At 44.2% G+C, this 13736-nt stretch overlaps 1 protein-coding gene across 1 annotated transcript in view; it reads right to left on the bottom strand.

Annotated features, from left to right (window-relative positions):
* Positions 1-11056, bottom strand: part of CSNK2A1 (casein kinase 2 alpha 1) — a 49784-nt gene extending 38728 nt beyond the window's left edge. Inside the window, exon 1 of the mRNA XM_046678828.1 lies at positions 10920-11056. The gene's annotated coding sequence lies outside the window, so the exon portion shown is untranslated. The remainder of the gene's footprint in view (positions 1-10919) is intronic.
* Positions 11057-13736: the final 2680 nt, after the last annotated feature.

Below are 13736 nucleotides of genomic sequence, written 5' to 3'. Positions count from 1 at the left end.
TACAGCACTGAAAATAGAATTCATCGATGAGCTCCAAGGTCCACGAACTCCCTGAAAGTATATACAAAGTAGCATGTGCAGGTACATTTTTTGAAGAAAAGGTTTGTAGCTTTTATTAGGCACAGAGGAATCTGTATACCAGCAGAATTAAGAATAGCTGAGTTAGACAAAAGGAAATGTACATTTTTAACACTGTAAAATATCTATTTTAAAAGGTTCACTTGATAATTTACATAAATACCAAACAATTAAATTTCTCAAACTAAGTATATTCCATTCTTTCCCAAGGAAAGAGAGGAAGACAATGTATCCTAGGCTTCAATTTATGTTCCAGCATGAGACCCAAGCTTGATGAATGAATGATTTACAAAATGTCAGCTTCAGAAAAGATACAGTGGCATTCAGAATCATTCAGGTAAGGACAATCATTTTACACAAGCGAACTTTATTTTTGCTTCATGTTACTGCTTAAAAAAATAAAAACTCAAATTTCTTCACAAGTCTCGAAATTTAAATTGTTTTGAGTCTTACTTTATGCGTGCGTGTGAGGAAGATTGGCCCTGAGCTAACTATCTGTGCCAATCATCCTCTATTTTGTATGTGGGATGCCTGCCACAGCATGGGATCCAAACCCACGGATCCCTGGCCACCGAAGTGGAGCATTCGAACTTAACCACTGTGCCATCAGGCAGGCCCTGAGTCTTACATTTTTAAGTATATCTCTTGAATCATACGTGCAAACAAAATTACTTAAGGGTCACAGTGATACTTAAAATGGTCTTTTCCAAACTTAAAGCCAAAACTATTTTGAGACTGGTGGCCTCTCTTGAATCTTGGAACTGTTAAGATACCCAATTACTGAACTTTCTAGGTTAGAGCTTACAGCCTTTTTAAAAGTCAAAAGACAAAGAGAAAATATTTGTATGACACAGTAGGATAAATGATCAAGACTGTTCCGGACCTACGCTCACTGGCTTGGATGCCCTGTACCCTGAACAAACGGCCAGAAGGCTGGGAAGACCAGTATTTCAGCACAACTGTACTCCCTCTGATCCAGTACACTGGATGAAAATTTCTGGTTTAAATAACTTATAGAGATCACGAGTTGAACAGTCAAAATCCATGCAGTAGGTAGAGAAAACGACTTCATAACTCTCCTTATTTTGAGAGATAGGCAATAATTTTTTGCAGCTTCCAGGTAGAGTCCAGACATACAACTAATGAGCAACCATTTCTTCTGGGAGATCATCTATTTGGAGGTCACTGGCATAAAAAAAGACAACAAACACAAACTAAACCTCCTAACCCTAACTTGGAAGAATAAGCCAAAAGAAAACAGGCTAATGGTAAAAACGAATGTAAGATTAAATGAGGTTATCTTTTCTCTTCCACTTTATGATTCTCCTTTCCTGCCTCAACTTAAGGTGGTGACAGTGGCCAACAATATTTTCTCTCACCTATCAAACTGATATCAAACAAGTAGTGGTGTTTTGTTGTTTAAATCGGGGGGGAACATACAGATTAAAAAGGTTAACAATTAGCTCCTTGACAGTTCCCCTAACCCACTCTGACTCAAATCCCAAGACTCCAAGAGCACTGCGGAATTCTTTTCTTTTCTTTTTTTTTTAAGACTGGCACCTGAGCTAACATCTATTACCAATCTTCTTCTTCTTCTTCTTTTCTTCCTCTCCTCCAAACTCTCCAGTACAAAGCTGTATATTCTAGCTGTAGGTCCTTCTGGTTGTGCTATGTGGGACACCGTCTCAGCAGGGCTTGACGAGCGGCACCAGGTCCACATCCAGGATCTGAACCAGTGAAACTGCAGGCCACTGAAGCAGAGCGTGTGAACTTAACTACTTGACCACAGGGCTGGCCACCCAGGAATTATTTTCCTGAATAAGGAAGAAAACTACCTATTCGAAGCCAACAGCATAAGTTTGTTCTGGTTCTGTTAAAGGTCTGAATTCAGAATACAAATATTCACAATAATACCTGATAACTCATGAAGTTACTGCTTGCATAAATCCACAGGATACTTAAGACATTATAATCCTAACACATCATTGAGCTTTCTGTTTTTATTCCCATCTACAAAATTTACAACATACTTGTTTTAAAAAGCCATACACTCAAGCATTTCCAAAAAACAAACCAGCAAGTATGGAATAACAAAAAACAGCATTTAGGCACTCTGTGAATTTCATTTCTCCATCCTTAAGCTAGAAAAGGAATCAAAGTGTCAATGTTACACGAATAACACAGCAACAGTGGGAGGTCTTCCAATAAAGGCAAGTATTACAAGAAAACCCAAGCAGTTTGATTTGAATTAACAAAATTCTACCTCAAACACTTGCCAGAAGTTAGAAGTCCAGAATTTTCTCCAATAATACAGAATTTAATAGATGAAGGTCAAAGAAGTCATCATCTGTGTACCTTTTTACCAGGCAACACAAGCAAAAGTCACAATCTGAAACTTTATTCCACTTGCCACAACCCACTGGAACCAAAGAAGAGAAAATTTCATTTGAGAACTAGAATAATCTAAAGTACACAGCATTTATGTACGTACTAACTGCTGCTGTCATTTGAATGCCTCTTATAAACCAGGCATGGTGTGAGGCGTACACTCCTATGTTAGAAATGAGACCTGCCAGAAGTCTCAGGATCACTAAGTGGTGGAGGACAGATTTAATGAACCTAAGTCTATTTAGGATCCAAAGCCCAAACAGGTTATTTTCACTAATTCAACACTATTTCTCTAACTTTGCAAACTGATTCATGAACAGCCTACCATAAATACTACAATGACATGGGTTGCTTTAAATTTGGAGGCAAAGTGAAGGGTAGAGGGTGAGAGTTTCAATCATGAAGGGTTTTCATTACTCTCTTATCTGAATGGGCTGGCCACCAGGCCACAACTGTATAAACATCAGGTTTTGAAATATGGAAGAACAACTCCAAGGCAGATGGCTATCTGTATTCATTCTATACAGTAATAAATACAGAGAACACTTTAACACTTTAATGAAAGTACTGATAAAGACAGGTTCCTGCTCTGCCTACGGAGTGTATGATTTAAGAATGCAGAACAAATAAGAAAGCAAGTTAGTGGATTACCCGAGAGAGCAGGACACAGAGAAGATCTTAATGCAGGAACAATTTCTCCTCCAAACATATCCCTAACACACAATACACAAGTAATTCCCAAACTGTGATCAAAGAACCATTGGGAATAAGACCTCCGAGCCAGGTTCACAAGTCTACAGGCAACCAAACCTTGAACTTTCCCCGAGTGTGAGATAGGAAGATTCACTTCTATGTCTAGAAGCAAGAGAACCTTAGATTCACCAAGACTAGATAACCACTCTGGCAATGTACACCGTAACCGAGGCAATCTACACTGGGCGTGGGTTCCACACTGACCCAACCCTAAGCAGCAGCAATTCAGTATCTCATCCACCCAGCAGCAGGCCACACCAGAAACAGGAAGTACAGGTCAAAAGCTTCATTAAAAAATAAGAATCCATGGCAGCAGAAAACGAAAACAGAGTAAAGAGTAGCAGCTCTTGCAATGAAGAACACAATGTCTTCAGTGATATAGAAAGGAAAGAACTAATATTAGTGAGGTACCAGCATTTTATAAATTATCTCCCTTAATCCTCACAGTAACCCTGAGATAACATCAGCTGGTGCTTTAGTTATCTTCACAAGAACACTCTGTGGTAGGTACTACTAATCTCCATTTTACAGATGAAGAAACTGAAGGTTAATAAATAAGTTGCCAAAGGTAGCTGTTATCCCAATTTTAGAGACGACAAAATCCAGGCTTGAGAGAGGTTAACTGACCTTCCCCTAACGTGCTCTGTCTCATTCCAAACCTAGAGCTCCTTCCCACTATCCTGCTGCCTTCCCCTCCCTGTTAGCAATCTCAGTTAAAGAATTCCATTAAGAATGAATGAAATTCTCAATCCCCACCCCCCACCCCAAATTTCTGTAGCTGCTTCAGAAACAATACCTAAGATACAAAGTAAACAAGAGTTTTCATAAGAAAACAGCTCAGAAAGCTACTATGTTGTGGAATGATATATGCATTATTAGGAAACGTCACTCACTTGCAAGCTTAACAGGGACAATCTAGAAATCTTAACACAGCACCTACCTGAAATGTACTAGGCACTCAGGGTCTGTTGAATGAGTAACATCTTTTAACTAGTTATAAATTCAACAGCCCAAAATGGCTATTCTGTACTTTCTGATATGACATGATTCATTTTTTTTAGGGAAATAATTTATCCATTGATTTTTAACAAGGTTGCTTTCTTAAAATTTATAGGACGTTAACAAGATACATAAATTGAGAAATGCCCATTAGAGCATTAGTCATAACTTCAGAAAAATTTCAAGTGTTCACTTTTCCAAGCAGATTAAAATGTTTCAGCTAATAAAAACCTGTCAGAAAAATCCACAAGACCAGAAAGTGTAAGAAGAAAAGAAAAAAGTAGTCAATATAAAGACATTTAAGATGTTACACATATAAGATTATAAAAGATTATTCTAAGTGTACTCTGGTAATTAACCCTAAACCCTCACTTCAGATAACACAATATTTTCTATGCAAGAAAATACTATCATCTCTAATGCAAAAAAAGCTTGCTCACCATAGGAACTGTTGCTAAGGTTTCTTATATCTAAAGCTGAAAGGCACAGAATTTGTAGAAACCAGTGAAATGCCACTCATAGCACAGATACTGTGAATTCTTTCACCTTAAACTTTTTTTTTTTTGAGGAAGATTAGCCCTGAGCTAACATCTGCTGCCAAGCCTCCTCTTTTTTGCTGAGGAAGACTGGCCCTGAGCGAACATCCGTGCCCATCTTCCTCTACTTTGTATGTGGGACGCCTGTCACAGCATGGCTTGCCAAGCGGTGCCATGTCCGCACCCAGGACCCGAAGCGGCGAACCCCAAGCCACCGAAGCAGAACGTGTGCACTTAACCACTGTGCCACCAGGCTGGCCCCTCACCTTAAACTTTTAAGAAGATTCAATCCTTGATTTCTATAATGTGAAAAAAAAGTATGTCTGGTCAACAACTAGGTTCGCTGAAATCTACCCTGGAGCATATCAAATATTTAAGGAAAACTAGCAGTTGCCTATAACCCAATGTAAATATGTCAAGCACTGCTTAAAAGACAGGGATACATTCTGACAAACATGCCATTGAGTGATTGTGTCATTGTGCAAACATCGCAAAGCAAACTTACACAACCCTAGATGGTATAGCCTGCTACACACCTAGGCTATATGGCACGAATCTTAAGGGACCACTGTCCTATATGCCATCTATCATTGACTGAAATGCCGCAGGGCATGTGACTGTATAGTCTTTGTTACAATGACAGCCGTTCCTGTTCCTTAACAATCCTAGAGGAATTTCTTCACTTGAAAAGCTGGCTGGCCTAGATTTCTCTCTATTAAGAAACAACTAAATGATACACTACTTTTGAAATTATCCATCTTAAGAGTTGAAAGAAATTTAGGTGTATAAAGACACTAATACTCTTGTGAAAAAAACTTGGCCAAGGTCACCCAACGAATTTAGATAGGCCAAGGATCTATCCAGTTTCTCATTTTAAATCAAGAATCACAAGCATTATTATCACCTTAAAATGTTAAGCCCTTACCTCAGCCAATGCCAAATCATACTGGCTCTCAGTTTCTGAATTTGCACAAATTGTACTGTAATATTTATGCAAAAGTTGTTATAGACAATTATCATAAATGTTACAAGAGTTAACATTTTTGGGGCATTTACTGTGTTAGGTACTGCGCTCAATGTGTTACATCCATTATCCCAATCAATCCCCATAATGACCTGACGAGGAAATTGAGGCAGAGAGAGAACTTGTCCAAGATAAAACCTAAAAAAGGGCAAGGCAGGAGTGCACAGGGAATATAGTTCCAAAGCCATGAATCTCCATTGCCTGGACCAGGATTCTGGGCTGAGATACTTGGTTGAACCACTTAACCTTCATGTGACCCACTTTCCTTTACTCTAAACCCAAAGGTCAAACAGATAATCTCAAAAGTCCTTCATCCCTTGAAATGCTCTAATTTTACAGTCATCTTTCTATTCAGGTAACTAACAAGAACAAAGTGTCTCATTTCCTCCTCTTCTGAAGTTCCCCATACGAAGGCTGAGAGTCCATATTTTACGAATCTAATCAACAGGCTACTGTTGAAGAACAAAAACAAACAGGTCTTCTTAAAAGCTAGAACTCCATTTGGCAATTATGATTCCCAAATCTGATTATTAACATTAAATGACAAGAACAAGGAGAAAAGACTTTACCACTTTGGGTTGGGGTAGGAGATATGAAAGAACAGTGGTCTTTCTATATAGGTGGTTTATCAATTCATAAAAACATATCACCCATTTCCATCTCCCCTAGAAAACAGGAAATAAGACTTTAAAAGGTGTCATATAAACTCATCGCTTTATTCAGCCAATAAAAATTAATGAAGAAATTATGCCATTTATCTAAGACATTTATTATAGGCATGGAAGGATCACCAATTTATAGAAATCCTACCAAAATGGCCTAGAGCTCTAAAATCCACATTTTACCAACCTGGTCATCTAGCTCCTTCAGATTACATCTAAGGACAGTGACAGGATATTTAAATACCAAGGAAGAATAGGTTCCACTCAACATCATTATTCTGTGAAGTCTTCTAAGACCAAATCACTTTACACAATAATCTTTGTGGCCTTTGTCCTCTAGACAATAAGCCCCCAAAGATTATTAAATAAAATCAGCAAAACTCTATTAGTCTCCTCTTGTTGCCCTAACAAATCACCACAAACATGAAACAACACAAATTTATTATCTCATAGTTTCTATAGGCCAGAACTCAGGTGGGCTTAGCTGGGTCCTCTGCTTAGGGTCTTGCAAGAAAAATAAAGGGGCCCATAAGGGCTGTATTCCCTGCTGGAAACTCTGAGGGGAAAATCTGCTTCCAAGCTCATTCAGACTGTTGGCTGAACTTAATTCCTTGCGGCTGTAGGACTGAGGTCCCCACTTCCTTGCTGGCTGTCAGCTGAGGCTGCCCGAATTTCCTCTCACGCTTTCCATGTGCCCCCTCCAGCAACAGCAGGTTGAGCCCCTCTCATGCTTCAAATCTCTCTTACTCCTGCTCCATCTCTCTGACTCCAGCTGGAAAAAATTCTCTGCTTTCACATGATTAGATTGAACCTACCCAGAAAATCCAGGATAATGTATTTTAGGATCCCTAAACCATAATTACATCTGCAAAGTCCCCTTTGCCACAAAAAGCTAACATATTCAGATTACAGAGATTAGGGTACAGACATCTTTGGGGGGGGATCATTCTACCTCCCACATCCTACCCTCTGGCCTCCAAAGATTCCCATCTCTCCAAAATGCAAAATACATCCATCCCATCCTAAGGTCTCACTCCATTACAGCATCAACTCAAAGTCCAAAAATCTCATCTAAAGCTCAGCAACTCAAAAGTCCCAAATCATCTCATCTAAATCAGGTGTGAATGAGGCTCTGGATATAATACATCAAGTACAACTCTTGGGGCACAAGTCCTAAAACAAGTTATCTGCTCCCAACATACAACGGTGGGACAGGCACAGGGCAACATTTATGGGTATTCCAGTTCTAACAGAGAAAACGTAAAATAAAACAGATCTATCGGCCCAAAGCAGTTTCAAAATCGGGGCAAACTCCACTCCATTTCAAAACTAGGGAAAAATCCTCTGGCTTTCAGCTCCACCTCTCTGGGCTCTTGGTTCTATCCTCTGAATCACCCTTCTTTTTAATGAAAAGCAGCACATTCACACCTGAGTAGTTCCACCAGCCTGCTTCCTGCCAGGAGAACTGGAGGCGTTCGACAGCCCTCTAACTCCCTACTCTGTCTCTTTCAATCCAAGCTGGCATCGTTTCTGCGAGTATAAAATCCTCAAGAACCTAGTGGGCTTCACAGGAATTTCACAGGGGTTCACTCCATCAGTCAGACTCATATCCACAAATAAACCAGGCTGCAGCTTCAACACTTCACTTGAAATCTCCTCAGCTCAACATCCAAGTTCATCATTTACAGGTTCTCTTTTCCACATAACCACAGGACACAATTCTAAGCCTATCTGCCACTATGTAACAAAGATCATCTTTCCTCCAGTTTCCAATGCATACCTCACTTCCACCTAAGCCCTCACTAACAGAGTCATTAACATTCATATTTCTGCTAATGATCTGTTCTAGGCCTTTTCAAAACATGCTCCTCAAAATTTTTTGGGCCTCCATCCACTGCCACTTGCACATCTTTGGGGAACAGTACCACACTTATGGTACCAAAACCTATACTAGTATTCTATTGCTGCCACAACAAATTACCACAAATGCAGTGGCTTAAAACAAGAGAAATCTATTCTCCCACAGTTCTTGTAGGTCACAAGTTGGGTGGGTTTGGCTAGCCTTCTGCTTTGGGTCTCACAAGGCCAAAATCAGGTGTATTCATTCCTTGCTGGACACTCTGGGGAAGAACCCACTTCCAAGCTCATTCAGGATGTTGGCCAAATTCAGTTCCTTGTGGCTGTAGGACTGAGCTCTCCTTTCCTTGCTGTTAGCCAGTGCTGGTCTCTGCTACTAGAAGCTGCCTGTATGCCTTCTCATGCAGTCCATGTTGCCCCTTCTAGCAACGGTAAATGAAGTCCCTTTCATGATCCCAATCTCTCTGATTTCCTCTTCTGCCCCATCTCTCTAGACTCCCAGCTGGAGAAAGTTCTCTGCTTTTAAGGGCTCACATGATTAGACTGGGCTTACCTAAAAAATCCAGGATAATCTTGCTATTTTAAGATTCTTAACCCTAATTACATCTGCAAAGGCCCTCTAACCATGCAATATATTTACGGATTCTGGGGATTAGAGTGCGGACATCTGGCGGGGGGTGGGGGTCATTCTGCCTAACTACAAACCCAAACCCTTTGTACAGCTTTAAACTCAGTTCCTAAAGAAAATTTCCCCTTTCTCCATGGGTATGTGAAGTAAAGGTGTATGTTGGGAGATAGCGACACTAGTACAAAAATAAAAAAATAAGAACTCACGCTAGAAGACAGTGGCTAGGCAACAGAAGAACTAAAAATATATTGTGGAAAAGAACCTGCCACTTGTTTCATCCCCAAACAGCAAGGCAGCTCACCTATTATGCAGAAACTAACCCACTGCTCCCCCTAAAATTTGTGCTTCTCTTCTTTACTGTATTCCACACAAGAGAACATAACTAGGCATGGTTTATTTTTTTTTTAAACAGAAGTTGCCTCAGGGTGATCTAACTTTGTAATCAGTTGATAAATCAACATAAGCAAACTTCCAATCTTTTCATTCTTTCTTCAAGTCATACATCCTCCCCCAATAGCAAATGAAAGCCAAGTTTTTCAAAGTCACAGAAGGACAAACCTGCCCATGTAAAAATGCAAGTGAACTCTTCAAAATAACACGAGAGAGAACCAGTACCAGTCTTGGTCTTTCAGCCCAAGGTCCACCAAGCCAGTTAAGCCAAGTGACTTACAACAAAGCACCGCAATGACTACAAAGATAATATTCTGAAGCCCTGCCAATGGTCAGATTCCCGACCATAAATTTTACCTGGAATGAAGATACCCCAAATATACCAACTAGTCCTTTTAACAAAGTGACGAGTAAGATCTACCTGCCAGGCATTGAGATAAGGGTTTGACACAAATTTACCCCTCACCATAAACTTCGGATATTATCATCCCCATTTTACAGACAGGAAAACTGAGGTTTAGAGTGGTTAAGTCACACAGCCAAGTAGTAGTGGCACTGATATTTGAGAGCTCAGACAGTCTGTTTCTTTGCCCCTAGCCTATACTGCCACTCCTTAGACGGCATGGGGTCTCCAACTCTCAGAAAAATCTTTCCTTCCTAGTTTTCTTTCCATTTCCCCTCCACACACCCCCTTTTCTCGGCGAAATTTAGCAGCCGAAAGGCAATCAAGTCTTCCCAAATTAATTTGCCCCTTCCTTTCCAGAACTCGTTCTTCCCACAATACCAAGAGCCAAGAAGCAACCTCTCCTGACCCTGACTTTGCTTCCCAAAAACAAACTACAGAAGCTCCACCCATCACCTGCCTAGGCTAGAAATGTTCCAACGCTGCAAAAAACAAACAACGACAATAACAACAACGACGAAAACAAAATAAAAGTCCTACTAACACGTACACTCTTAGCCACCCTTCCATCCTACTTACCTCTCCTCTTCCACCCAGGCTCCAACTATCCCTTAAGTCCAACTCCACCCGTTCTGCCCCACTTCACGGTCCCCTCCCCCTGTCTCCCCAGCGACCTCGCCCCGGGCTCCCTCCACCTTGCACCCCAGTGTGCAGGTGGCAAGCCCAGCCTCGCTCAGAGGGACCCTTAGAAGGCCCCCCCTCCAGCTGCTCTGCTCAGCGGGAGGCTTCACCCCACCCTACCCAGCAGGCACCACTTCCCTACACACCCTCCTCCAGCATCCCCCTGCGGCCCCACCCCTCAGGCTCCCTTCCCCCTCTGACGACCCCCTCCTCCAAGTTGCCCCCTAGTCCTCGCGCAGGTCTAGCCCTCTCCTCCGCCATAAGCTGGGCTCCCGAGAGCCAGTTCCCACCCTCGCATCAGCCTCTGCCTCCAAGCCTCGCTCCCCGCCCCGGGGGGTGGCCCCGGGCCTCCCCGATGGGCTGCAGGGGCCTCGGCTGATGTGTGTGTGGAGGGGGGGCAGGGGAAGGCGACGGGCTGCTCGGGAGTCAGCTGCACGCGCAAGAGGCGGCCGCGCCCAGCCGCCCCATCCTGGGCTCTCCCCCGCCCCCCAACGCCCTCGCCCGGCGGCTCCCACGGTACCTGCGGTGGAAGTGGCGGCGGCGGCGGCCGCTCTCCCCTCTCCTCACACAGACAATATGGCGGCGGCGGAGGAGGAGACACACGGCTCGGCCGCCAGCCGCAGGGTCCAGAGCGAGGCTGCAGCCGCCGCTGCCGGAAGCGGAAACCCCCCTCCTGCCCGGGGGCGGGGCGGAACGGCTTCCGACCCCGCCCCCAGCGGCGCTCGCTGAGGGCCGCCATGTTGGGGGGTCCTATTGTAGCCGGGAGGTTCAGTTCCGTACTGGACGCAGAATGGAGGGAGTCCTCAGTGTAAAGCATAATAAAGAGCCTTGCAATAATTAGGCGCACTTTATTTCGGTACCTGTACGAACTGACGAGAGAGAGAACATGGTCCCCCCACGAAGCGTACCATTGGTTTGACCCAAACTAAGATGGCGGCCCCTGGGTTTCCCGCACTTCACCGAACCGGCGAGTCACCAGCCCACGAGGCGGCCCGCCTTTCCTGAAAGAGGCATGCGCGACCTGCAGAGCTGTAGAGCGAAGCATTTTGGGAGTTGGAGTCCCCTGCTCGGGCGCCTCGTTTAGGGTTGGGGTGCCAGCAGCACGTATTTTCTGCTCAAACTTCGAGTTCCGAAACAAGCGAACGAAAGCTGGATCCCGGGAGTAGTGTGGCGCCGGAGTCGAGGAAGTGACGACACTAGCCCTCTAGAGACAGACCCAATTCCTGCCTCCGACAGGAGTCCTATCCAGAGCTGACTATCCTGAATAAAGTGGTTTCCTCCCTTGGATCTGCACCCCCGGCCCGCCCCCAGCCTGGGCAACCTCCCCAAAGCAGCTACACGGCACTTTCTACCGTACAAACCTGATCATGTGCCCTCTTGGTTAAAAATCGCCAAGGCTCTCCTTTGAGCATCAAAGATCGCCCAAGCTCTTCTCGTGACATCCAAGTTCCTATGTAATTTGGACATCCCGCCCCTTTCTAGCCCCCTATTCTGTCCCACCCCTTTCAAATACCTGATGCTCTCGTCCACTAAAACTGCAGATGATTCCTGCAATTTATCTGGGTTGCCTCCCTCCCTTGGCACTGGCGGTTACTTGTTACTATTACCTCCTGGACAGGCTAACTTCTGTAAGTCCATGAAACTAATCCAGAGATCTCTTCCTCTGGGGATCGTCCTTCTCTTGAGCTCCCCCAGACCTAAGCACCATCACTCAGCGGCCTGACTGGTCCCTAGCCTGCCTCCTCCATCAGACTGTGAACCCCCAGTGGACAGGGCTGGGTCTGAGGATCATCCTGTCCCCCGCAGGTTTTGCTAAAAATTGGTGTGTGTAAGTGTGACTGAGAGTGTTAGCCTCACCTCTGGTGAGGCAGAGGTGTGAGGGTTGGAATGAGGGTGAGGAGGCTGGGTTATTTTGGTACAAGTTATTATCCCTGAGCTGCCTCTGAATAGCTGCCTGGCCCAGGGATGGGCCTCCCCACCCTCTCCAGCCCTTCTTTCCCAGTTTGTCAGCTGACTGGCACCTCTGCTCCCAATGGCAGCTTCAGACATATGATGATGGCCTCAGGGAGGTGCCCCTTTTCTGGGCCTCTTCTGCCAGACAGAACTGTGGCATTTGACCCAAAGGGCCAGGAGTCCACAGAAATGGCTCTCAGGGTACCCTCAAGCTGGTCATTCCTCCTCTTTGGGTCTTGATTTCCCCACCTGTGGACTGAGGAGGTTAGACAAGATGACTCCAGGGTTTCTGTGAAGCTCTCTTCCAGGAAGTGACTGGCCTTCCTCTTAGCTTTTGGACCATGTCTTTTCAGCTCTCGTGGCTCCTTTTTCCCCACTTTCATTCAGGTTTGTTAAGTTCACAGCTATTAATCACTTGTCATGAGCCAGACACTGTGTTAGGTGCTGGGAATGTGGTGTGAGCAAGACAAACACCAGTTCCTCATGGAGCTCACCATCTAAAGTGAGAAACAAATAATGCACAGGTAAACAAATGAATAAACAAAGTAATTTCAGGTAGCAGTAAGTACTATGAAGGAAAAAGATAAGTAGCTATGAAAAAGAACAAAAGCAGGGAGAACTTTCGCTTGAGCAGTTCAGAAGTTCCCTCTGAGAAGGGAGCAGTAAGTACAAAGGTCCCAAGGCAGGAAAGAGCTTGGTAAGTGTGAGGGAGGAGGCCGGGGTGGCTGAAGCACTGTGAGCTAGGGGGAAAGAGTAGGAAATAGGATGGAATAGGCAGGCAGGGCATTCAGGTCATGGTAAGGAGTCTGGGATTTCATCTGAGAAGAGTAAGGATATTTCCCAAGGCTTAGCCCCCACCTTTCCTGTGATCTCAGCCCCTCTTACAGTGTCAGTTCTTCATTCTTCCACCCAGTTTCAGCCTCCATCTGTGACCTCATTCCAAGGGCTCACCGGGGCACACCCCTAAAACCCTCCCCACTATGCAGGATGCAATTGAGACCCAACCCCCGCCATCTCCCAGGCCAGACCAGTACAGGTCTCTGATCCCAAGAAGCTCCCATTCTCCAATGTTCTCTAGTTATGGAGCCTTCAAAGACCAGTTTAGTTATCTTTAACACTTGCTCTTCCTGACCCCCCACATCACAGCTCTCAGGCTAGACTTCCTTTAAACAACAAACACAACAACCACCACAAATAAGATGTTGACAGTACTGTGCCACACACTGAACGTTCATCATCTCCTTTAATCCTCGCGTCAGCCTGATGAGGTAGGAAGTAAAAGCATCCCATTGTACAGATGAGGAAACTGAGGTTCAAGGGGCTTACAGGACATGCCTGAGGTCACATGCCAGAGATGGACTTTGCCTTCCAACCTGGGTCATAC

Source organism: Equus quagga, chromosome 12 (genome assembly GCF_021613505.1).
Source record: "Equus quagga isolate Etosha38 chromosome 12, UCLA_HA_Equagga_1.0, whole genome shotgun sequence".
Lineage (NCBI taxonomy): Eukaryota > Metazoa > Chordata > Mammalia > Perissodactyla > Equidae > Equus > Equus quagga.
Note: the sequence above shows the minus strand (reverse complement) of the source record. Positions and strands in the feature narration are given on the sequence as shown.